We start from the raw sequence: 24,894 nt of genomic DNA on the forward strand, positions 1-24,894 counted from the left end.
CAGCCCCCTCTAGTAACATGATGTTACTCCCTTATGTTAAATGTCTTGGCACCCCGTCCACTTTATTTATTGTAGGTCCACCTAATTTGGAATATCTTTCTACAGCATCACATCTCAAATGCTTTCTTTTCTGGTTTTCTCACAGTTCACTTTCTTAAAATGCTATGCTCCAAATGTACATACTCAGAAATTTCTTCTTCAAATTAAGGCCAATGTTTGATAGTAGTAAACTTCTTTTGAACAATAGTGCCTTTCTCGCTTGTGTTATTCTACTTTTCATGCCTATCTTACTCATCTGTCACATTTTGCATCCATGATACAGTAGCAGAAATCTTTTGCCTCCTCTACTTCACAGTTCCCAATTTTGATGGTAATTTTTTCACTAACCTCATTTCTGCTACTCATTACTTTCTTTAGTTTGCTATGAATCTTATGTCCTGTGAGTCAGACACTGCAGTCAAGTTTTACATCTATTAACATTCTGCACCTCACCAGCATGTCATGTCCAGTGAGGATGTGGTTTTGTCTGTTAAAAGTAGTACGCACTTCAGTGATAGAAAAATCTGTTTTTGTCAACAAACTAAAATTGTTGGTTTGGTTTAAGAATAAACATGTTATTTGTTTTTCATAAGAAGCTTTATTACAAGGCTAAAGCAAGTTATTTTTGTTGTTTACATACAAAAGTTACTTCATATCATTAGAATAAAAGAAGAATATGTAATGTCAACCATGGAGTAAAAATCATGGACTTTAAATATCTTAACTTGCACTATCCCTGCAGGACAACCAATAATTATTTCCACTTCATTTAAACAAAAACAACAATTCAATATACAGTATACATTTGCAAACAACTACATAGTACATACTAATTATGGCCACGATGGCTTTTCTCCAGGTTTCAGTTCTCGGCCATAAAGAGCACTTTTATCTCTGAACATTGTTAACCTCTCTGTCTCTTTTTGGTCAAGGTACCAGCCAATGAGAAACCCCGTCAGTGGTATGCCAGCCCAGACATACTGCTTAGTTATGCCAAATATTGCCATTCCTTCTCGTTGAATCTGTGGGCTAACAAAAAAGCCTCATACAAGACCAGTTACAACACACACCAAATGTACATCATCAAACACAGATTACACACAAAATTTCACTCCTTCTGCCCACGCTACGCAACAGCAATATCAAATCAACAGCAGTAATTGAGTACCTTACTTTTGTGACATACATAGTATAAAGTTTAATTTCTAAAATAATCTTGATGGGCTTCAACAGAAAACACATGAGACATCTGTGCACCTAAAAATCAACATGTAAGGGTAGAACCTCATAAAACAGCTTAGTTAATAATACTGAGGCAACAATCAAACAAAATAATTTATTTTTGAATGTTTATCAATGTTTCCATATTTCCTGGTTTTTACGAGGGCGGTTCAGAAAGTAACCTCCGATTGGTCACAGTGCGGGTTGTGGGGGGAGTAGCGACGCCATCTGTGCGTTCACGCACTCAACAGGTCAGTCAGCATCAAGCCGTGGTCGAGTGAACGTCGTACCTGCGCTAGTTTAGTTTTTGTGGCAGTTTGAAATGTGTGCTGCAATAGAAAACCCCGCCAAATGTGAAGTGCGTGCTGTCATAAGGTTTTTTACAGCCAAAGGATATTCTGCAGCAGCTATTCATCGTGAGCTTTGTGCCGTGTACGGACCAAGAGTTATGAGTGAAGGAGTTGTCCGTGAATGGGTACGTTTATTTAAAAGTGGACGAGAAAACGTTCATGATGAAGAGAGGAGTGGTAGACCATCATTGGTGACTGACGAACTCGTTCAGACAGTTGATGCAAAAGTTCGTGAAAATCGACGTTTCTCAATGTCGGAGTTGTCTACTGGTTTTCCACAGATTTCCAAGACTCTCTTGTACGAGGTAGTGACAGCAAGAATGGGTTACCGTAAGTTCTGTGCACGATGGGTGCCCAAAATTCTTACCGACCACCACAAAACTCAAAGAATGGCCTCTGTATTAGACTTTCTGTCACGTTATGAGGACGAAGGAGAAACATTGTTAAACAGAATCATGACCGGTGATGAAACCTGGATTAAGTACGTGAACCCTGAGACAAAAGAACAATCAAAGATGTGGGCATATTCAAATTCGCCTACCAAACCAAGAAAAGCCTCGCAAGATTTTTCTGCCAGAAAACTGATGGCAACGGTGTTTTGGGATGCCAAAGGGGTGTTGTTGGTTGAAGTCATGGAACGTGGTACGACCATTAATCAAGACGTGTACTGTGAAACAATAAAAAAGTTACGACAGGCTATACAGAACAAACGCCGTGGTATGCTGACTTCCGGTATCGTTTTTTTTTTGCACGATAACGCCCGTCCTCACTCTGCTCGCAGAACAACGGCCCTTCTTGAGTCCTTCAAGTGGGACGTTATCAACCATCCATTTTACAGCCCAGACCTGGCGCCAAGTGATTATCACCTCCTCATGCATTTGAAGAAATGGCTCGGGTCACAGCGGTTTGATGACGACGAAGAGCTCAAAGATGCGGTCGCAGGCTGGCTCCAGGCACAAGCGGGTGATTTTTATGCAGAAGGAATTTCAAAGCTTGTGAAGAGATACGATAAGTGCCTCAATCGCTATGGAGACTATGTAGAAAAATAGTGCAAAGATGTAGTTGTAAGATGTATGTATTAAAATATTTTTATTTAACTTGGTGTATTTTTTTAAATCAACCGGAGGTTACTTTCTGAATAGCCCTCGTATATCATTGAAAATATAACTGATCTGTATTATCATTCTGTACATAATCTGTAGAAAAAAATTCAATGCCAGTCTAAATAGGCATGGTGAACAATGCCACAGTCAGTTGGCAAGCTGTTACTATTAGTCCTAGCCACACTGTAAATATGAAGCACACTGGTATCATTTCAGTGTGGTTGGTAAATGTCTATTTAAGAATTTTAAAATCTGCAGTATCAAATAAGTCATTGAAATTTTCTATTATTATGCAATACAAGATACAGTGTCAATCCATACCAAGTGGTCCATCACTGGTTGCTTGAGAATCCCAGAAAATTTTTTATATTTGCTGGGTGAATTCCCCAATGTTTAGTAGTCACAAAAGAATTTTTTTTAAATTTGTTTATTATTTTGAAATGGCAGCCATATTTGTTCCAGGCCGCATGCGTTTTTTCGTATTTGCAAGCATCTACATTTTTTACCATTATTCAGATAAAATGCATTTAGTTCAACACACTCTGAGCTACAAATTAACATCATCATCACTTAGCTGAATGTATTCTTTAATATATTTTTAATAGTTCAAAGTTATCAGCCACAAATTAAAACTCAATTTTTGAACAGTAGTTTTCCAAAGAAAGATTAATTTCTCAGCTTTAATATTTTTTCTGCTATTACACTGTATAGTATAGCTACATTTTGTAGAGTATCAATGATGAGCAGCTTACACTTTTTAAAAAATACACTATTTTAAAAAAGGGACTTTAATTTTTCCATTTTGTGGCCTGCAATATCTTTGTTGGTGGACCAAATAAAAATCTGAAAATTTCACAGTTGACAGACCTTTACGATCTCAATCTTTAGTATAAATTTCAACTTTGAGATCAATTGGAAATTAAGGAAAAAAAATTACAAACACGAGTCAAAAATAGGTTTTTTTAACATCTGTGATATCTAGGCTTGTGGAATATAATATATCAGTCACAGTATATAGTTTAATCGTATCTATGAGTACTTACTTTTTTAATTGAAAATAAGCCCACTACTTACATTATATTGTTATTTGTTTTTGGTACATCACTCATTGAACATTTGAGAAATTTGTTCACTCGGTTTGGCTTTTAGATTACTAGTTCGCCCAGTCACAGTTTTAAATTCCATGGGAGACAGCTTCCTTAGTACATTTTTAAGTGGCATCCAAACTTGATCCTTCTCAATTTTTGATCCGGAGGGTGATAAAATACAACATGTACATCTTGGTTTTGACAGTCAATATTATCAACTTCACCAATCCACCACTGTTCATCGTAAACACAAGACACTATCTCTTTATTCTGAAGAACCAGTTGTATAAGTTTTCCACAATGATGAAGTTCACTATCAGGCAAATTTGATGTGATCTTACACTTCAGTAAGTTGCGTGAATGGGGTACAAAACAATGAAAAGAGTGCCTTTAATCTTCTGAGAAGTGTTGTACGTTTCCTTCAAGACACTGTCATAGAATTCTTGTATTTCCTCACATTGTACAAAAAACATAGGTAATTCCTTTGATATGTTTTTTACAGAATTCAAACATTTCTTGAGGTGTTATGATATGATTGTCATTGGTCCGCTGCAGACTTGCTTTTGACAGCTCACTTTGTTGTACCCCCGACACCATCACAAGCATTCTTCCCATGGCATGAAGCGAAAAAGTGCCATTCTACATTAAACCCAAAATCTTCTTTATGAAAGGAGATGTTAATAATTTTTTTTTTTGTTTTTATACTGACATGCCACCCCATCCGAAAAGTAAATCAATTTTTTTTTTTATGAAAGGATGGTGCTGTTTAATGTAGTTTGTTAATTTTAGTAGAAAAATGTGCACTGCTGTAATGTTGTGTTCAAGGTTGTCACTTATCTCACAAAAGCTATGGCTCATTAGTTTATCTTCATCTTTATAATAGAACACAAATGGATGGACTAAAGCCTGTGTTTACCCAGTGGTGCCCTTTTACTTCATCTTGAACAACAAAGGAATAATTTTCCGAAAAGTCAGCAAGAACTAAGCATTTATCAGCTGCCAAGGTTTGCTTTTTGTCTTTCAAAGCTTTACTTTGAGCTTTCGCAATAAAATGATGCATTTTAGATTTTCAAGGTTAGCCACCAACATTTCAAAAAACCTCTTCGTGATTTTATGACTGTCACCATTTCAGTTCTGTCTTGTGTTACCCATTGTTTGTATTTTATATTGTCAGGCATCAAATTGTCGTCTTCAGATTCTTCAAACATGTCAAATAAGGCTTGTTTGCCTGGACAATCTTCACAATTTCCCTTGATCATACAATTGTAACTGTCAATATTGCATACCATAACTTCCAAAAGGTCTTTATAGTCAACTCTAAGATTGGCCCCATGTATCATCAACTTTACGTTCTGATGATACAAACACAAGCATTATGGGTGCCAGATGCCCCTGCAACAATACACCATCTTGGTCTCAACTCGCAAAACTTTGATCTTCTAATTTTAATGTCAGGAGTTTCTTTTTTAAATTCAGTGAATAGTTCATTTAGATTACACAATATTAACCTTTTTTTGTCTCTGAATCTTAGAACCATTTTCTTTCATAGACAATGTCATTTTGCCAAACATCAAACGGCTGTTACTGTCATTGTCATAATACTTAATAACTTTATTGATTGTGTTTTCATCTACCAAATCAGATGCACTTTTCTTTTGTAATGACTGTAAAATTCCCTGTTCTCTTACTAATTGCCTTGTTAACTCAACAAAGATGTTCCGACACATTAAATTCATCACTAACTTTTGCTCGACTCCAAGAATTCGGCAGTAAACTGATAATCTTAATTTCATCTGCTTTGTTTGAAGTACTGCATTTAGTTTTTAGTTTATCAAATCATCATATTCGGTTGGTGATGTTTTAGAACTTCCATCTGTTTTAGTATAAATTTTATGTTGAAATTAAACTTCCAAATTCTTTTTGACTGTATCTGCCACTTTTTCAATTTTTGTATTCAAGGCACTTGGTCTTTTCTCTTTGCTTAGTTTTCTAATTTTACTAGCAGGCAATATACCCAGGATTTCACAAGCTGTATCTACTTTTTTAATGGTTGCTGATAAGTCACAAAATTCACTTTCTGAGGTTTCACTATCCTTTCTCCTGTGAATTAGAAATATCTTAGAATAACATGTTGGACAATGATTTTCCTGGTATGAGATTGACAAAAAGGGCTTTTATTTTTAGAATAATGATCAAATGTTATTTCTCGCAGACCTTTTATTATAGGTTTCTTATGTTTCTCAAAAGGGTCCATGCAAGACTGACCAAAAAGGTGATGAAATTTTCTTTAAAAGTATTTTATTTCATGTTACTTGCATGTTGATTTGACCTCTGGGCTGACTTTCTTCTTCACTGTAATCTTTGATTTAAGTAATGTCTTTGGATACATTCCATACACACTTTTATGACATGCTTCATTACTAACACCACCAACAGAACACAGACACCATTTTTCAACCGCACACTTCACACTTCAAGAACTTCTAGCTAAATAAGTGTGAGTAGACAATTGTTGGTGTAAGGGGCAAGACAACAATCAGACTTGCATAGGCTCGCAGATGCAATTGTTAGCCTGCTGAAACAATTATCACCACATTGTTTCGACAAATAATCATTAGCTAGTGTAATGTGGTGCGTTACATTATGCAATTGGTATACTTTATTTGACTAGCCTACCAGATATCGCAGATGTTAAAAAAAGTATTTTTAACTCCTGTCTATTCTTTTTTCCATAACTTCCAATTGAATCTCAAAGTTGAAATTTACACTGAAGTTTGATACCATAAAGGTCTATTAACTGAAATTTTCAGGTTTTGATCTGGTACCCCAACAAGGATATTACAGGCAACAAGATGGAAAAATTTAAAAAAATCTATTTTTTAAAATAGTGCATTTTTAAGTGTAAGCTGCTCACCATTGATACTCTATAAAAAGTAACTATACTATGCAGTGTAATAGCAAAAAAATATTAAAGCACAGAAATAAATCTTTCTTTGGAAAACTACTTTTCAAAAATTGAGTTTTTAACTTGTGGCTGATAACTTTGAACTATTAAAAATATATTAAAGAATACATTCAGCTAAGTGATAATAACGTTAATTTGTAGCCCAGAGTGTGTTGAACTAAATGCATTTTATCTGAAAGGCTTAGGACAATCCACTACTGAATAATTGTAAAAAATGTAGATGCATGCAAATATGAAAAAACACATGCGGCCAGGAACAAATATGGCCACCATTTCAAAATAATAAACAATAATTTTTTTAAAAAAAATATTTTTGTGACTTCTAAACATTGGGGAATCCACCCAGCGCATAAATTTTTTTCTGAGATGGTCAAGCAACCAATGATGGACTACTTGGTATGGATTGACCCTACAGTGTATTATAACAAGCATTTTATGTAATACATGAAGTGAAGAAAGGACTTTGAGCTTTACAGCCATCATCACATCTTACTTTTCCTTTACTGGAGAAAAGGCCTTATTGACTATATCTTTATGACCCTACTCAATTTCTGTCACGATTATAATATAATAATGAATGTATCATGATTTGATGCTGGAAGAGGGCTTCATAAAAGAGCATGTAGATCAGTAATGTTAAATAGTTTCTAAGTCTGACAACATACAACATGTAAGACACTCAAAAATGTGGAAAGGAGCATGGGCACCAATCCTCAGTTGTCAAGACCAAACACTGCCAAGAACTCAGGTAGGTAGGTAGGTAGGTAGGTAGGTAGGTAGATTTGGGGGTATAAAGGGACCAAACTACAGGGTTGTCAGTCCCTTTTTCCTGACAAGCAAGGCTCAATGTACAAAAACACACAACACCACACCTAAAAAGAAAACAAATGGAATGAAAAAAAAAAAAACTGAGAAAACATACACGACTAGGAAAAGTACAAAAGATATTAAAACAATAGAGCAGATGATCTGGGCTGGCTGATCACAATAATAAAAAGAGGATGAGCCAGCCACTCTGCAACCCAATAAAATGTCCACCCTAAAAAGACAGGGCGAGATGAACACACTTAGGGAAAAGACGACCACCATGACAAAAAATGCAAAGAAAGTGCGACAGAGTTAAAATAGAGGGAGTGTGGTGACCTAAGAGAGAAGGCTAAATGCTCACCCTTAGATGGAACAATAAAAACCCACCTCACGAATAAAACGTAAAACTAAATCTGCTGTTGAGGCACTATCGCCCAACACCGAAGGTAGAGCCCCAGAAAGGTTAAAAGTCCGCCGCAGAGTGGCTAAAAGTGGTCAGTCCAGCAAGATGTAGGCGACAGTCATAAGTGAGCAACAGTGACACCGAGGTGGGTCCCCATGACGGAGGAGGTAGCCCTGGGTTAGCCACGTATGGCCAATGCGGAGCCAGCAGAGAACCACAGAGTCCCTGTGAGAGGCCTGCATGAAGGTCTTCCACATATTTGTAGTCTCCTTAAAGGGCACACAGTTTGTTGTGCATAATGAGATAATGCCATTCCGTCTCCCAAAGCTGAAAAACTTTGCAGGATAAAATGATCGCAGGTCAGTTACAGTGATGCAGATCTCCAGAAACGGTTTCCGTGTAGCTTGTTTGGCCTGCCTGTCGGCAAGTTCATTTCCTGGGATTCCGATGGGCCTGGGGTCCATACAAACACCATGGAACAACTGGACCGTTACGGAGCATAGATGGACTCCTGGGTGGTCGCTACCAAAGGATGGCGGAGGTAGGACAAGTCTAAAGCTTGTAGGCTGCTCAAGGAGTCGGTACAGAGAAGAAACTACTCACCAGGGCATGAGCAGATATGCTCATGAGCATGAGAAATGGCAGCCAACTCTGCAGTGGAAACACTGCAGTGATCTGGCAAGGAATGTTGTTCAATATGTCCTCCATGAACATATACAAAGCCAACATGACCATCAACCATCGAGCTGTCAGTGTAAACCACTTCATGATCACAGTACATGTCAAGAATCGACAGGAAGTGAGAGCGAGCTGTGGGGTTAACTGAGTACTTAGGAACATGTGAAAGGTCCAGGCAAAGCTTCGGCCTAGGTGTACACCATGGAGATGTACATGAATGAGCCTCGAGTATAAGTGGTAAACGCAAGGACTCCACTTCAGACAGAAGAGATCGGACGTGAACCACAATCTCAAGCCCTGACCTTGGCCTCCGATGCAGGAGATGAACCACCTTGGATGGGAAAAGGAGATGGTAATTTAGATGCTCAGGAGAACTATGCATGTGTGCAATGTAACTCTTGAGCAGTTATGCACGCCTAACCTTCAATGGAGGGACTCTGGCCTCCACCAGGATGCTGGTCACCTGACTCATCCCAAAAGCTCCTGTTGCCAGTCGACCACCACAGTGGCGTATTGAGTCGAGTAAAAGCAACGCTGAGGGTACCGCCAAACTATAAACCAGACTCCCATTGTCAAGGTGGGATTGAACAAGGGCTCTGTAGAGCTGCAGCAGCATAGAGCAATCTGCACCCCCATTGGTATTGCAGCGGAAGGCATTGAGGTGCTGCCAGCACTTCCGCTTCAGCTGACTAAGATGAGGAAGCCACATCAATCGGGCATCAAAAATCAGTCCTAAGAATCGATGTGTGTCTACCACAATGAGTGGATCGTCATTAAGGTAAAGTTCTGGTTCAGGATTAACAGTATCACGCCGACAGAAGTGCATGACACATGACTTCGGGGCTGAAAACTGGAAACCGTGGGCTAGAGCCCATCACTGCGCCTTGTGGATGGCTCCCTGTAGGCACCACTCGTATGAAATGCAGAAGTCGTCTGCATACTGACGGCCCGACAGCTGCTGCTAGACCGTTAATGGCCACTAAAAATAGAGATACACTCAATACAGAGCCCTGTGGGACCCCATTCTCCTGGATATGGGGGGAGGGGGGAATATGGGAGGCACCAACTTGGACATGGGAAGTACGGATTGATAGGAAATTTTGGATAAAAATCGGGAGCGAGCCCCGGAGACCCCACTCATATGATGTGGCAAAGATATGAAGTCACCAGGTCATGTCACAAGCTTTTTGTAAATAAAAAAAGGCGGCTACCAGATGTTGGCATATGGAAAAGGCTGTTCGGATGACAGACTTGAGGGAAACTAAATTATCAATGGTAGAGCAACTCTGACGGAAACCGTTCTGGCATGGAGCCAGTAGGCCACATGACTCCAGGACACAACACAACCGCCGACTTACCATACATTCTAACAGCTTACAAAGAACATTGGTGAGGCTGATGGGTCAATAGCTATCCACAAGTCGGTTTTTACTGGGTTTGAGCACTGGAATGATGGTGCTCTCTCGCCATTGCGATGAAAAGACACCATCGCACCAGAACCGGTTGAAGAGGACGAGGAGATGTCACTTTTAGTCGGACGAGAGATGTACAATCATCTAACTGTGGATCTGATCTGGCCCAGGAGCTGTGACAGGGCAATGTGCAACGACGCTAAGGAGCTCCCACTCCGTAAATAGAGCATTACAGGATTCACTGTGACGTTCAGTGAACAAGAGGGCTTCCCTTTCCATCCGCCATTTGAGGGTGCGAAATGCTGGGAGATAATTCTCTGATGTGGAGGCTCGAGCATAGTGCTCAGCAAAGCGCTCGGCAATTGCGTCTGCATCAGTAGGTAACACGCCATTGATGTTAATGCCAGTAACACCTGTCAGGGTCTGGTACCCACAAACACGTCTGATCTTCGTCCAGACTCAGGAAGGTGACATATGGCACCCAATGGTCGAGACGTACCTCTCCCAACACACCTGTGTCCGTCTTTTTATAAGCTCGCGAACGCGGGCACCGAGCCATTTAAAAGTTATTAGGTGCTCTAGGGAAGGGTGCCACTTATGTCGCTGTAGAGCTCACAGACGCTCTTTAATGGCCTCAGCCATTTCCAGTGACCACCAAGGTACTGACTTTCACCAGGGCACCCTAAAGAACAAGGGATCATGTTTTCTGCCACAGAAATGATCAATCTAGTGACCTGCTCAACTACCACACTGATGGTACCATGTGGGGGAGATTCAACGGTGTCAGCAGAGGTGAGAGGTCCCCAGTCTGCCTTGTTTAAAGCCCATCTTGTTAGACGTCTGGGGGAATGGTGCTAGGTGAGTGACAGGACGATGGGAAAGTGGTCACTGCCACACAAGTCATCATGGGCTCTCCAGTGGACAGATGGGAGAAGTCCTGGCATGCAGAGAGACAAATCAATGAGTGATTAAGCGCCATGAGCCACACTGAAATGTATGTGTGTGTGTGGGGACGGGTGGGGGGGGGGGGGGGGCAGTAATTAAAGAGGCAAAGGTCGAGTTGAGACAGGAAAGTTTCGTCATCTCTACCTCGGCCAGTAAGCACACTGCCACTGCACAAGGGGTTAGGGGCGTTAAAATCTCCCAGAAGTAGGAAAGGTTTAGGGAGTTGATGAATCAGTGCAGCCAATGCGTCCAGGGGTACTGCACCATCTGAAGGAAGATATACATTGCAGACAGTTATTTGCTGTGTTGTCCTTATCCTGACAGCCACAGCTTCAAGAGGGGTTTGAAGGGTACCCAGTTCATTGCATGCTGAGTTCAGGACAGACCCAAACTCCACCTGACACTATTATCCCCTATAGCCGCGAGAGGCAGGGGACCACAGTGTCGGGAACCAGGTTTCCTGGAGGGCAATGCAGAAAGCAGGTGTAAAGCTTAACAGTTGCCATAGCTCAGCCAGGTGGTTGGAAAACCACTGCAATTCCACTGGAGGCTGGGAAGGCATGAAGCATGTTAGGAGGCAGGTTACGCCTCAGGGTCACCTGCTGCCACCAATTGAGTATTTGTATCCATTCCTATTGTGGATGAAGCATAAGTGAGATCCAGGTCCTCAGGGTATGCTGAGATCTCGACCTCATCCGCAGGTGCAGAACTGGTAGGGAGTGGTGGTGCTGGCGCCACCAGAGGGTCCTTTTTCTTAACAGACTTCTTTGTTTGCTTGCCCTCTTGCTTCTCTTTAGGGGCTTGCTGGGAGGACTTCTCTGAAGCAGCTTCAGGCACGGAGGAAGACTGAAGCTCTTTGTCCACCAGCTTTTGTCTCCTTTAGCCACTGGTGAGTGTCCACTGTGGCATTAGCGGAGACCTTGGGAGAGAGCGTCCCAAGGGACCCCTTCTGCACGAGAGGAGCTAGAGGCTGTTGCTTCTCCAGCTGGATGGGGAGGGGGGGGGGGGGGGTGGACCGATGTCCCCCACATTTGGGAGCAACTGAAGGAGGTTTTCCCCCTACCACCAAGAGGGCAGATGTATTCTGGAGGCCCGGAGGGCCCACTGTTCATGGCACAGACTGTGGCATTGCTGGTACTTGGGATGGCAATGGTAATGTAGCTGCAACGTATGTGGACGTCAACCGAACGGGGTTTAATTGTTCAAATTTAGGTTTAGCCTCTTGGTAGGTCAAGTGGTCCAGGGTCTTGTACTCCACGATTTTCCACTTCTTTTTGACTACTGTGTAGTCTGGCGAGCAGGGGGACTGCTGCTCTCCGCAACTGATACAAATGGGAGGAGCAGCACCACAGGGAGTATCTGGATGCAGCGGACATCCACAGTCTCGACATGTGGAGTTGGAAGTACAGCGGGAAGACATGTGCCCGAATTTCCAGCACTTAAAACACCGCATATGGAGAGGGATGTATGGTTTAACGTCACAGCAGTAAACCATCATCTTGATCTTTTCAGGTAATGAATCACCCTCAAAGGCCAAGATGAAGGCACCAGTAGCAACCCTGTTGTCTTTGGGCGCCTGTAAACACGCTGGATGAAATGAACACCCCATCGTTCTACATTGGCACGAGCTCATCGTCAGACTGTTAGAGGAGGTCGCAATGGAAAATAATGCCCTAGACCGTGTTAAGGCTTTTATGGGGAGTGATGGAAACAGGAATATCATCCGGCCGGTCACAAGTGAGTAATGGCTGAGGATGCTGTCTGAATCTAGACTGCACTGCTTCTTATCTTTGACAGCGCTGTCACTTCCCCAAAATTATCGTCAAGATGTTCAATAAAGAAACTAAGGCTTCACAGGTAGAAAAGAGTCCCTGTCCATTCTGCTACAGACTAAATACTGAGGCGAATATGGCTCTCTTCTTTCAGTAGCCCTACGTTCCTCCCAAGGTGTAGTGAGGGAGGAAAATTATCTAGGGTCATATCTGTCAGCATTTTACTCTGTCCTGCCCTTCTTAGAGACTGCTGGCACTGTACAGTCACCAGCAAGAGATGGCTTAGTCCGCTTCATTGTGGGTCATCCGCCCTGATGCCACCCACTGCAATCAGGGGCTTTCCCCACAGGCGCCACCCAGCCACAGCAAAGGCCACCTGGCATGATGGCCATTGCCGGGCGTCCTGATGCCCCACTGCATCAGCAGTGTGATCCCTGTGTTGTCATGGGGCTACCACCGAATGGGTACATGACACCCCCACCACAACGGACTGGCTAGTGTGCTGGCTACTGGGCGCAGAGAAATCCAATACTGTCATGGGGGCGAAAGAGGACACAAGGCAACAGAAGATGACATTTCTCGGAAAGTGTCCTTGCCCAAATAGTTGCATTGCAGGTGGAGATGCAAAGCCACAACAAGAGGTTCAGGAGATCGAATCTAAGGGCACTATGGATAACTCATGCACCATGTAAAGTGTCCTTCCCCATATGGCCCGCTCTTCTGTAGAATTTGGAAATTGGCAGGTCAAACCATAAGACGGGAGTATAATTGTAGATGTAGACCTGAACTTACACGGCCGAAAAGTGTGAGACTCCTTTCAGTTGCCTCTTACGACCGGCAGGGATTCCACGGGCCTATTCTAAACCTCGGACCCACAGGGGGACAAGAAACTAAGGAGGAGGAAAAAAAAAAGGAGAATGTGAAATGTAACAGAACTGTATCGGCATTTCTAATGTTTCTAGAATCAGACTAATTTGAGCAAAACATATAGTGTGCTTTACCCACCAGACACCTGTTTTCAAAATCTCTTATAACCACTAAGAAAGCAATACCACAACCGAAACATCACTGAATCACAACACGAATTACTAGTTTAATAATCACAGTAGATACTAACAGTCTGAAAATCCATCATACAACAAACTTCCAACAAATTAGGTTTACATATAGCAGATGGTGGAGGCGGAAAAAAAAAAAAAAGTCTTCGACTGCATCACAGAGGTGACTGTAGGATGAAGTGTCACGAGTTTTCTTGTCATGGCAAACAGCCAATGGCTAACGTCTGTTGTCACCACATTCATCGTGGAAATAAATGACAACTTTATGACAGGCCAAAGTTGATGCAACATTGCTCGAGCTTATTTGTCAGATACTTCAGCTGCTTTAATAAACTAAAATGAGTTCACTTTGACCTTTCAAGAAGATGGGCAATGCTGGCATCCAAATAAATCCTAGGATTTTTTAAGATATCTAGCTACAATGTTGAATAAAAAAAGGAGTATTTCTATATCATGACAATATTAAATGTGATTATATAGGGTGGGTCAGGAGTAAAGGTACATGCTTTGAGATGCGATAGTATTAGTGATTCTGAAGAAAATAACTTCATAAGGACATATGCCCTATTGCGAATGGTTTCCGAATAGAACACGTTTAATATCACTTTTGTAAGTTTTTCTTTACTAACTGGAAAACTGCATACTCCAACTAAATTAAATTTGCTACAAAAAGAGGTCCTATTTATTTTTTTGGCTAGGACTAACAGTTTGCATGGAGAGATCACAGGAATATTGAAAATCTCATGTGACGCGCATGCGAGGTATCTTAGTTACTTTTTGTAGCCCAGTTTGAGGTAGTATCAAAATGTTCATCTCAAATTCCTCTATATTTCTGTGGTATGTTGTAAACGGTGACAATGAATAATACAGAAAATAAACAGAAATGTACATTAAAAGTGTTCTATCTCAGAAACAATTCGGAATAGGGAATATGTCCACAACAAGTGTTTTGTTCAGAATCAGTAATGCTTCACATGTCGAAACATTTATGTTTCCTCCAGACTCACTCTGTATATGCAGAAAACTTAAATCTGCAGATAATGAAGAAGATCTGCAGATGGGGGTCTATAAGTTGCAGCAGATATTGGCTCTGACACCCAAAAGTTGATTGTAGATAAAGCAAAAGTGATGGCATTTTGAGACATACAACCAGTAAGATCAAAATAGTATTGAATAATAAAATCATGGAACAAGTTAAACACTTTAAATATGTAGGAAGAAGCATCACATTTGAATACAACCACAACAAAGACAAGATATTTAATAAAATTACTTTTATATGTGGAATAATCAAACTATTTGCAGAACGAAGTAAGAAATCCAGGTAAAGTTTTACAAAATATCAGTGCAGACCCTTACTTATGGAAGTTAAGCTTGGGTAATGACAAGAAACCAAGAAAGGGTATGAAATGAGGTTCCTAAGAATGGAATGATGTAAAAGATAACATTGTAAAAGAAATTGAGGCTGCAGGATTTACAAATATAACCTAAATGAAAAAAGCAAGCCAAAATAGGAGAAAATGGAAGGAACATGTAGACCGTATGTGTAGACAAAGACTTCCAGTAAAGGCTCAATTATAAATGCACCGGATGAAGAGATGTAGGATGGCAATACCAGATACAGCGTATTACAACAAGCAATTTACCTAATACGTGAAGTGAAGAAAGGGAAATGTGCTTTCAACTTTCCACTTTTCTTTACTGGAGGAAAGGCCTTTTTGACTACATCTTTATGACCCTCCTCCATTTCAGTGATGTGCATTGGTTGTCCCTTCTAAGTTGATGTTCATCCTGAGTGTTCCCTCATTACTTAATTCTGGTTTTCCCTCTTTCTCTCATTCCAACTGTTGTTCCAACAATTTCTAGTAGTATATTCTCCAACATTCATGCCACACGAGCAGCCCTGCTCAACCTCCTCCTCTTTATTGTTTAGACAATGTTACAGTGTTTTGTGCTACTCAGTGACAATGTTGCAGCCTCCATTTAAATATATGCAGTAGTGTCCTATGTGGTCAAAGATATATTTAAATTGCAGCAAGCTAACTAACACACCCTCTGAAATAGGCAGACGTGATATGCAATGGATGCAGGGAGGATTAATAAGTACAAGGAGAATGCTTATTTGGTTGTAAACAGGCATGGGTGCAGCTTGTTTTTACAGCTTTGTGCAGTTGTTGAATGTCTGCATAATAGGTTAAACAAACTTCCACTCACACTGAGCACATTTATTAAAACATACTAGTTACAACCCATTACAAATACCTTGCCTTTATGGCTGCCAGACATAGCAGGTACATTCCTTGCTCTGCTGAGCCCTTCCCAACCCAATACCACACAGGATGAATTCAGTAACCTATTGCAACATAAAATATATCTATGGCCTCATAATAAACTACTGATTAAATTTAATGGAGATTGTGACAGTGTCAAAACCCCTGTAGAACTTTTTCTTATTCTCCATTTCATGTTATTTTCAGTGTTTACAAGTCCAGAAATTCTAAACATCTTCCTTTCAGATCTTCATCTCTTTGATCTTTATTTCTATACATTAGAGCTGATCTGTATAATATTATGGGTAAGAGGGTTGACTACTATAGGCCAATTTTGAAGTTGGTGATCATTGTCTTAAAATACTGGTACAACTAAAGTGTTATGTTTGCTGCTACTCAAAAAGCATTTATTTCTAGGTCCATTTTGTTGTCTTCACTAAAAAAGATTCCCAAAGTACTTTAAGCAGTCAACTGTGTTGAAAGTGTATCCATCTACAGTGAAATCTGTCATTTCAGATTTTTACCTATAACCATATACCTATTCTGTCTTATTATTGTGTTTTCATGACTGTTTTGTTATTCTGCCACATTATGATAAATTCCATCTTGGAACAGCTTATTAATGCTTCATCATTCACATACGTAAGTCTGCAGATGGATCCCTTGTGGGTCAGTTTTAGTACATTCCCCAACAATCTTCCAATGTACAGTTCAATAATATAGGCGAAATGGTGTTTCCTTATCTCGGCTCAGTGTACAATTGTAAAAACTTCCAGTTTCTCCTAATGGCATCTTATACAGCACAATGTCTGTCTGCACACAATTTAACTAAACTGATAATTTTGAGGGTATATAAAATTTCCCCATTGTGGTTAGAAGCATTGGGCCTTTATTTCAAAAAATGTCTGCTATCCACATCATGTTTGTCAGATGTTTTCAAGTTAGTACTGAATGCAAGAAATAGTGGCATGCAGCACAATGAGACATTGTCCAGCACAACTGTTGGCAAGTACATCAGTCAGTCATTTTGCCAACATGTTTTTACCATTTAATGAATCTGGATCCACATTTTTTCCACTGTAAATTCATATGTTTAAGTACATTCAATACTCAGAGATAATGTGCTTCTGTAAAACTACATCACATTTGCATAACAGTCTTGACAAATTTTTACATTTCCTAAATTCAAGACCAATTGATTTTATTAATCTTCCTTGTTTCCTGAAAAGTTATTTTCTTTCTTGCAGAAACTAGGCAATTTTCCTAGTGGCATTATCTCTTTCCAATTTCATGTTAAAATAATAAAATGACATTTTCTGTTTATGGTTGTAGACTATTACAATTTCCACATTTATGACTTAAGCAATTAAAAATATTTGGGTGCCACATCTGGTTTACTTGACAGATCATATATTACAATGATATTCAATGTCACACCACAGATCTAAGTTACAAGTAATCATGTCCTTGATGGGTTTTCTCCCACTTTATAACAACAGAGGTAACAACAGAGGTAACAACTGTGCAGCAAATATTTCTAAATATCTGACAGTGCAATAATTCTTAAATCACGATAACAGAATGAAATCTTCTATGCCCGTAAGTAGGAAGTGTATATGTATATAATTTTTTCAGTGCACTGCCATATACATAACTACATGAGGGTTAACGGAAATGTCCGATTCCACTCGTTTGCTTTAACCAATGATGTCACCAATTTGGCGAAAACGACCAGTCACAACTCCCATATCGCGACTACGACGTCATAATGTAAACATGACAACGAACACAAAAATAGATCGAAAAACATCAAATACATATTCCTCCCAAAACTATAACCACGTTCACAATCACCACTACCTCAAAAAGCACAACAAACCAACAAAATTGGAATTTAACACTTCCCTTGACCTATACAGGTCAACAGCAACTACCGATACCACACTATAAGTCTCAAAACTTTCACCACCACCACCACCACCACACTTAAACCTACCAAAAAACCCCACACCTAGAAAATCAAAATCAGACTCTAACACTTCCCTTGACCTGTTATCCTTACTACATTTCCACACATAGCCGTCCCTGATCCGAGACGCCGGGACTTTGGTAAGTTTCATTTCTTCACGACACACTAAACACTTCAGCCTACAGACCGAATAACTGAAGAAATTTTATTAGATACAACGCACTGTCCCCCATCATCGCCGACAACCAAAAACCGTTGATCTTGTCAGTCATATCTACATCTACCAAAGACATAAACAAAGAGATTTACCAAAATTCACACACGACGAATGGAAAAAACTATAATAACGCCGACATAACAAAACCAAAATATTCCGCTGAAAGCACAGTCACCACAGATACCACACACATGCAATCCTACCACGCAAATGAACCCCATACGCCAAATAACATGCTAACCATAAACAAACCACCAAGAGAGAACACCTGACCACAACAATACGCCACCTATAAACACACCACACACGCAAACGAAACCAAAAACATCACCTAACACACAACCAGAGAGCACCACTGATCACATCAAAACGACACCTACAAACATGCCACTCTTACAAACTAAACTCCATGCCATTGTGATGTCACACACTACAACAGCCTTATGTTACGTGTCAAAGCTGACAGGTGGAATCAGACGCTTCGGTTAACCCAAAATTACATTTCTCAGTAAAAGCTACATATTGGATCTCATTTGCATTTTTCAATATGGTGTGGATGTAAACATTAGAGTGCACAACTGGCAAATTTTTTATCACACCCAGATTTTCTGCTTTCACTGTCATTGATTTTGCCAACTCAAATCAAATTGTCACCTTCCAACCTAATCTAGACTTCAGACTGTGCTACTGATCAGTCTTACCACGTTTGATTCCATAGACACAGTTGTGCAAAGCTACACAATTCATTTCAAGTTTTAAAGGGTACAGAAAGCATTCACAAATGATGTTTATTGTATATTTAGATTCGGTCATTGTGTGGCCCTTCAGTGCTAAAATTTATGTAAAGAACCAGTTACAATAAGGTAATACGCATACCTTACCAAGTATACTGTGAAGCCTTCTATGTAGGCCAATTGTAAAATACGTATCAGTAAATGAAAATTAAAACATAAATGTAAAGAAAACACTAAAAACCACTTCTGCCAGGGTGAGAGTTCACACTACGGCTACTGTTTTCAACTACAACACAGCTGGTTTCAGTGCATGTCATACAAACCTCCAGCACCCTCCTTTCTTGCATGATGCATTGCCAACATGTATTAACTTCATTTTACATTTTGTATGTTTTATTTTTTTTATTTATTTATGCCTTTTACAAACTTATTTACATATAAAGTGGTTGTAAGTAAAACCAGCGACTCAAATTTTACAGTTATAAGTGGTAGTAGCTGTGTGAATCAGCCAGTTTTATCAGTTACTGCTGCATATTTTACAACTGGACAAGACTTTTGCATTTTTTAATATAGGTTAATAAAATTGTTACTAAAACCATGCTACATAGTACGTACAGCTAAAGGAACTGGAACAGAAAAAATGTAGTGCTGCAAGTAGTCGTACCACCAACAGTATGTCAGAAGGCCAGGAATCTCTCCTCTTTTAAATGTCCTCTCTTACAAGCAGTCCAGTATCATCAACAGCTTCATTCAGTTTGCAGAACCTGCCACATAGAGGCATCCAACACTGATAGTCAGGATAGCGGCTTTACTTTCAGCAGGTCATACACAGCGAGATGCTGCCGATTGGTTGCATGTCACTTAAAGTGGTGTGTGTATGGTGTGGAGAAAGTACAGAGAGATGGGAAATGTGAATGATAGACCTTGCAGTGGTTGTTGTCTTATGACAACACCAATGCTAGATGTTTCCTCAAACTGTCGGCTCACAGGTGCCCAACATCAACTGCCAGAAATATTGGAAATGACTTCTTCCAGGCAACAGCGATTTGTATCTCTGACCAAATAATGTGCAGGAGACTGCACCAGGGTGGTTATAGCCCTGAAGACCAATGAGAAGTTTTGCAATGGACCAACAGAACCAACAATCTAAGGGCCTGGGTTCTTCCACATAGACATTGGGCCATTGCAAAATGGAGTAATGTAATGTTTGCCGACAAGACCAGGATTAATATGTGCCCACACACTAGACATGTTAGGGTCTGGAGAAGTGCTACACAACACCAGGAACACCAATACATTCAGGAAGTCAATTCCTTTGCAGGAGGAAGTTAATGTTCTGAGCAGCAATAATTACAGGACGGCAGGCTCCTCTAATTCCCATCTAAAGCAATTTGACTGGTCCCCAGTACATACAAGAGGTCTTACAAAAGATCGTAAGGCCCTACAGATGTGAAATCTGTGATTAATTTTGTACTAGGCAATGACAATGCAAGACCGCACTTAACTCTACCAGGGTCTCGTTATCTTCAAAGATGCAACATCAATTGAATGCATTGGCCAGCACAGTCCCCAGACATGAATGCAATGTAGCATGCAAGGGACCTGTTTAAGGTAGCCATTGCATAGCCTCCAAATCCACCAGATGATCTTCAGGACCTCACAAACTGCCATTGAGAACTGGGACATCATACCCCAAGATAAACGTGATGGTCTTATCCAGAGCATGCCTCACAGAGTAGAAGAACTTATCCGTGTGCGGGAAGGACATACTCACTAGTAAAGACTTGTAATAATCATCACGAGAGAACAATTTTCACTGCTTTTGTTTTCAAGACCTACACTAAGGAGAGGGCATGTTTTGTTTTGGAATTATTTTGTGTAACTAATAAAATCATTCTTGTTTTAAGGAGGAATTATGTTTATTTTGTTAATTACGGCATTGTGGCAACTTCAATGGGTGTACCATAATAAGTCATTGTAGTAAACCTTATAACATTCCAAATTTGCGTTGAGGTGTGTATTTTAAACAAGAAGCATGCTTTTGGGATTTGTGGAAAAAGCATCTGTACTAACATTATCATTTAGGTACAATGCAAAACACCCCAAGTCAGCACAAGAAAGCTCCACCATCAATTGGTTGCTAAAAATTCCACTTTCAAATACAGGGCATGAAGTTATGCTGAATAAAGTAAAATATATGGTTAAGGCCAATAACTAGCCGCATAATTACATCAATGATATTGATAACACAGCGAACAAAAGGCAGAAAGAAAAATACCAATAACAAGTACATTTGTTTATCATAATATGGTAAAATAGGGACAGTGTGGCCTCAGTTTTTAGAGGACAAAAAACAAATGTGGCATTTTCAACTACAGATAACTTGGGTAGAATTTTAAAAAACTGCATTGAAAAAAACCTTTCCCCCATAGGTATCTAACGGAACTGAATGTTCCAACTTCCATGTTTGCTATGTGGAGCAAACTGGTAGACAGCTGGAAGCCAGGTTCAGCAAACATATCTCACTAGATTGTAAAAATGTGGTATAAAAATCTAACTTTGCTGGGCACCTTCTTGAAAGTGGGGCCAGCGCATAGTTTTGTCCTCTCATATGAGGATGCTCCATCCATGCAAGAAGGAAAGACTTGGGGACCTATCAAAGGGGTTTTACATCTGACATTCTTAATGAACAGGCAGCCGACATGCTCCAAGTTTTGAGAACTTTGAAAATCATCAAGGTTTGGCTACTATGCACAAATCCAACTGATCTGACAATAATGAGCTAGTTATAATTACACTCCTCTTAGACCAGATACGAGTATGAAGTTTCTGGAGAAAAATGTAATGTATCTCTCACATTATTGGTTCAAAATGGTTCCAATGGCTCTGAGCACTATGCGACTTAACTTCTGAGGTCATCAGTCACCTAGAACTTAGAACTAGGCCTAATTAAACCTAACTAACCTAAGGACATCACACACATCCATGCCCGAGGCAGGATTCGAACCTGCGACCGTAGCGGTCACGCGGTTCCAGACTGAAGCGCCTAGAACTGCACGGCCACACCGACCGGCTCTTTCACATTATTACATGACTTAGTTGACATTTTATTACTTTTAACATCAAACTAAATTATAATGTATTTGCAAAACGAACTCAAAAGAGAGGGCATTTTAAAGCATAAAGATTCCTGACCTTTCAAGACACTGCTGATGATACGACTTACAGCACCACTCTTCTCTCTCCCAATTTCTTTAATTGTAGTTAGTATGTAGCATAATTTTATTAACCAATTAATTCGAACAAGACATTTAGTATTTTTTTTAATTACGCTGAATTACAAAATGTGCAGCAGTAACTGACGACATTTGCTAGTTCACACAGTTACCACCATGTATAGCTTTAGTTACTGGTTTTAGTTACAACCACATTATTTTTGTGTGTGTATAAGTTTTCAAAAATTATACAGTAACAAATAAAACATACTAACTGTAAAATAAAGTTTATACTCTTTGTCAATGCATCTTATATGTAACGAGAGTGTTGTAGATCGCTATGGAATACATATACTGAAGCCAGCTTTGTTGTAATTGTGAACAGCGGCCTCAGTGTGTACTCAGCACTTTAGTATTTGGCTGATAGGTCTGTCACTACAACCACGATTTCTGGAAGGCATGCGGGCGTAACCCTTGTGGTAACTTACGCCCACTTTTTAATTCTGTGCGTCAAGCCGTTTATATGCTTGCTCTGGCAAGATCAGGGCCACAAGACCCTGTTGTACCTAACTATCTGTGACTTAGTTTACGAGGAGCGTGAGCTATAAAAATATCAAAATTCCAAATGTTGTAAGAAAGCTTTCCAATTTGATTTCGACTATTTTTCATACTGGGCTCGAAATCATGAGATACTGAAGACCACACAATCGTGCACGAGGATAAACAACATGCGAGGTACACTGAAAACTTTATCGTAATAATTTCTCCTCAAATAAAAAACAATGACGGCTCACTTGGGCCTCGGTATACAAAACCGATAAAAAACTTACGCAAAAATGGTATGAAAACCTACCACCATCCGCTCTTCCGCCAATATATGTTCTCTGTCCTCTAATAGCAGTCATTCAAAACATGTGCAAGCCACCTCCCTCCCCGAAACTATCCATCCTCCCTGTAACTATCAGCTCATCAAAGAGTTGCTTTAGTTAAGTACGAAGATTGGTGTGCTTCGGGTCATTTCCCTGTTGAATACAGCAGTTGCTGCATTCACAAGCTATTCACAGTGCACATTAATTACTCCTATAACTGTTTAGTACATGTAACCAACAACGGTATTAACATTTGTACCTCACCTTTCGTATCAAACTTCAATTAGTTAACAGTTCCTGTCGCCGTAGCTTTTCTGCCTTAAGCCTTTTCCACTGACGAGTATGGTACAAATCCGCAACAATTGCAGTAGTAACTACCGCAGGGAAAAAAATCACAACACCGTATCTTCTCAAAAATTTTCCAGTGGTATTTAACATTTCAGAAGCCAACCTACAAAGTGTACTGAAAAGGTACAATAAATACTAAAACAAACACTACTCACATCACACAAGTAGTATGTTTCCAAAAAAAGTCTTAATCCCAAACTTTAAAATGGATGTCACGTCTTAATACAGCAATACAAACTATTAACACCCACCCACAATAGCACAGCACCAACTTATAGTACAACCACCGCCTGAAATTTGATCGCTTTGCCAAAGATGTTATTATATTAATATTGGCATCAGAGACACAAACACGGGAAAAGAAAACACAAAATCTTTCTGAAAAAAGAACTAGCAAGCACTAATCTTATTCGCTATCTGAATGTTGAAAAAACAAAAAATTAGTTATATAAAATTTACTGAAGCTCGAAACTATAGGTTCGTATGAAAAGTTCCCAGCGGGCTCGTGCGCATGCGCAGAGCTGAATTCGCGTATGAGCAATGCCTTTCTCCCGCTTCTGGCTACTTGGAGCGTGGCTGTTTGCTGTATGAGCAGTAGCAGCAAGTAGCCAGATGCTACCCGGAAAAATTTTTCCGGCGCGCCCAAGCTGCCAGATTCGCACGTGCGCAGAGCAAGCTGAGTTATAGTGGTTAGTGAGGGAGGGATCCTTCACCACGTGACCCGTGTGTATGTTTCTTGTCTTCATAATAATGCTGGTCTCTTCGTTTAGAGCTCCCACGTCAAATGAAATCAAAACAGATTTCTATAGCCGGGAGCCATCAAGTGAATTGATATACATTCTCATAACCATGAAAGACCAAAATAAGTTAGTAGTTTCATTTTTCTGATTTTATATTATTTCCACGTTATTAGCAAATCAACTATTAATGTCTTAATGAAGCTATTTCTGTCTGTTTTGTAGAGAAATTTGCTTCTATTAATTTCTTTTTCCGTTGAGGCTGTTAGTTCATTTGAAACGAAGTGTTTCATTCCGCACTGTTCAATTTCAAGTGCAAATTTTCATTTTCTGGGACGAATGACAGTATACCATAATAAAGAATCAAACATGAGACCTCGGAGAAAATTGGTATCACGAAAACCACATGAAAAGCTGAATATCAGGTACTTCAGAGTCCATCTGGACATAGAAATGTGCAATTAGAGCGGAATGAAGCATTTTAGTATGGTTTATGAAATTCCGATGCTCGCCGGAGTGGTCTCTGATGTCCTGTTCCTTTTATGACATTGGAAGCGCTCTTAATACTATATACCTACGAACGTACGTAAATATTTACTTGAAGCTGACTAAGTAGGCAAATTTGGTCAGTAATTTTGAACTAAATGACAGCTGTAGCAGAATTTTACGAATCTGCCTTCTGTGAAAGTGTTTT

General features: G+C 39.9%; 1 long non-coding RNA gene across 1 annotated transcript; it reads right to left on the minus strand.

The window, feature by feature from the left end:
* Positions 1 to 1,038: 1,038 nt before the first annotated feature.
* LOC124612609 lies at positions 1,039 to 23,867 on the minus strand. Its single transcript, XR_006979551.1, has 3 exons — positions 23,619 to 23,867; positions 23,380 to 23,489; positions 1,039 to 1,068 (listed from the first exon to the last, which is right to left on the minus strand). It is a non-coding gene; the product is annotated as an uncharacterized LOC124612609 (long non-coding RNA).
* Between the last annotated feature and the right edge of the window lie 1,027 nt (positions 23,868 to 24,894).

The sequence above is a fragment of the Schistocerca americana genome, chromosome 4, assembly GCF_021461395.2.
Source record: "Schistocerca americana isolate TAMUIC-IGC-003095 chromosome 4, iqSchAmer2.1, whole genome shotgun sequence".
Classification (NCBI taxonomy): Eukaryota; Metazoa; Arthropoda; class Insecta; order Orthoptera; family Acrididae; genus Schistocerca; species Schistocerca americana.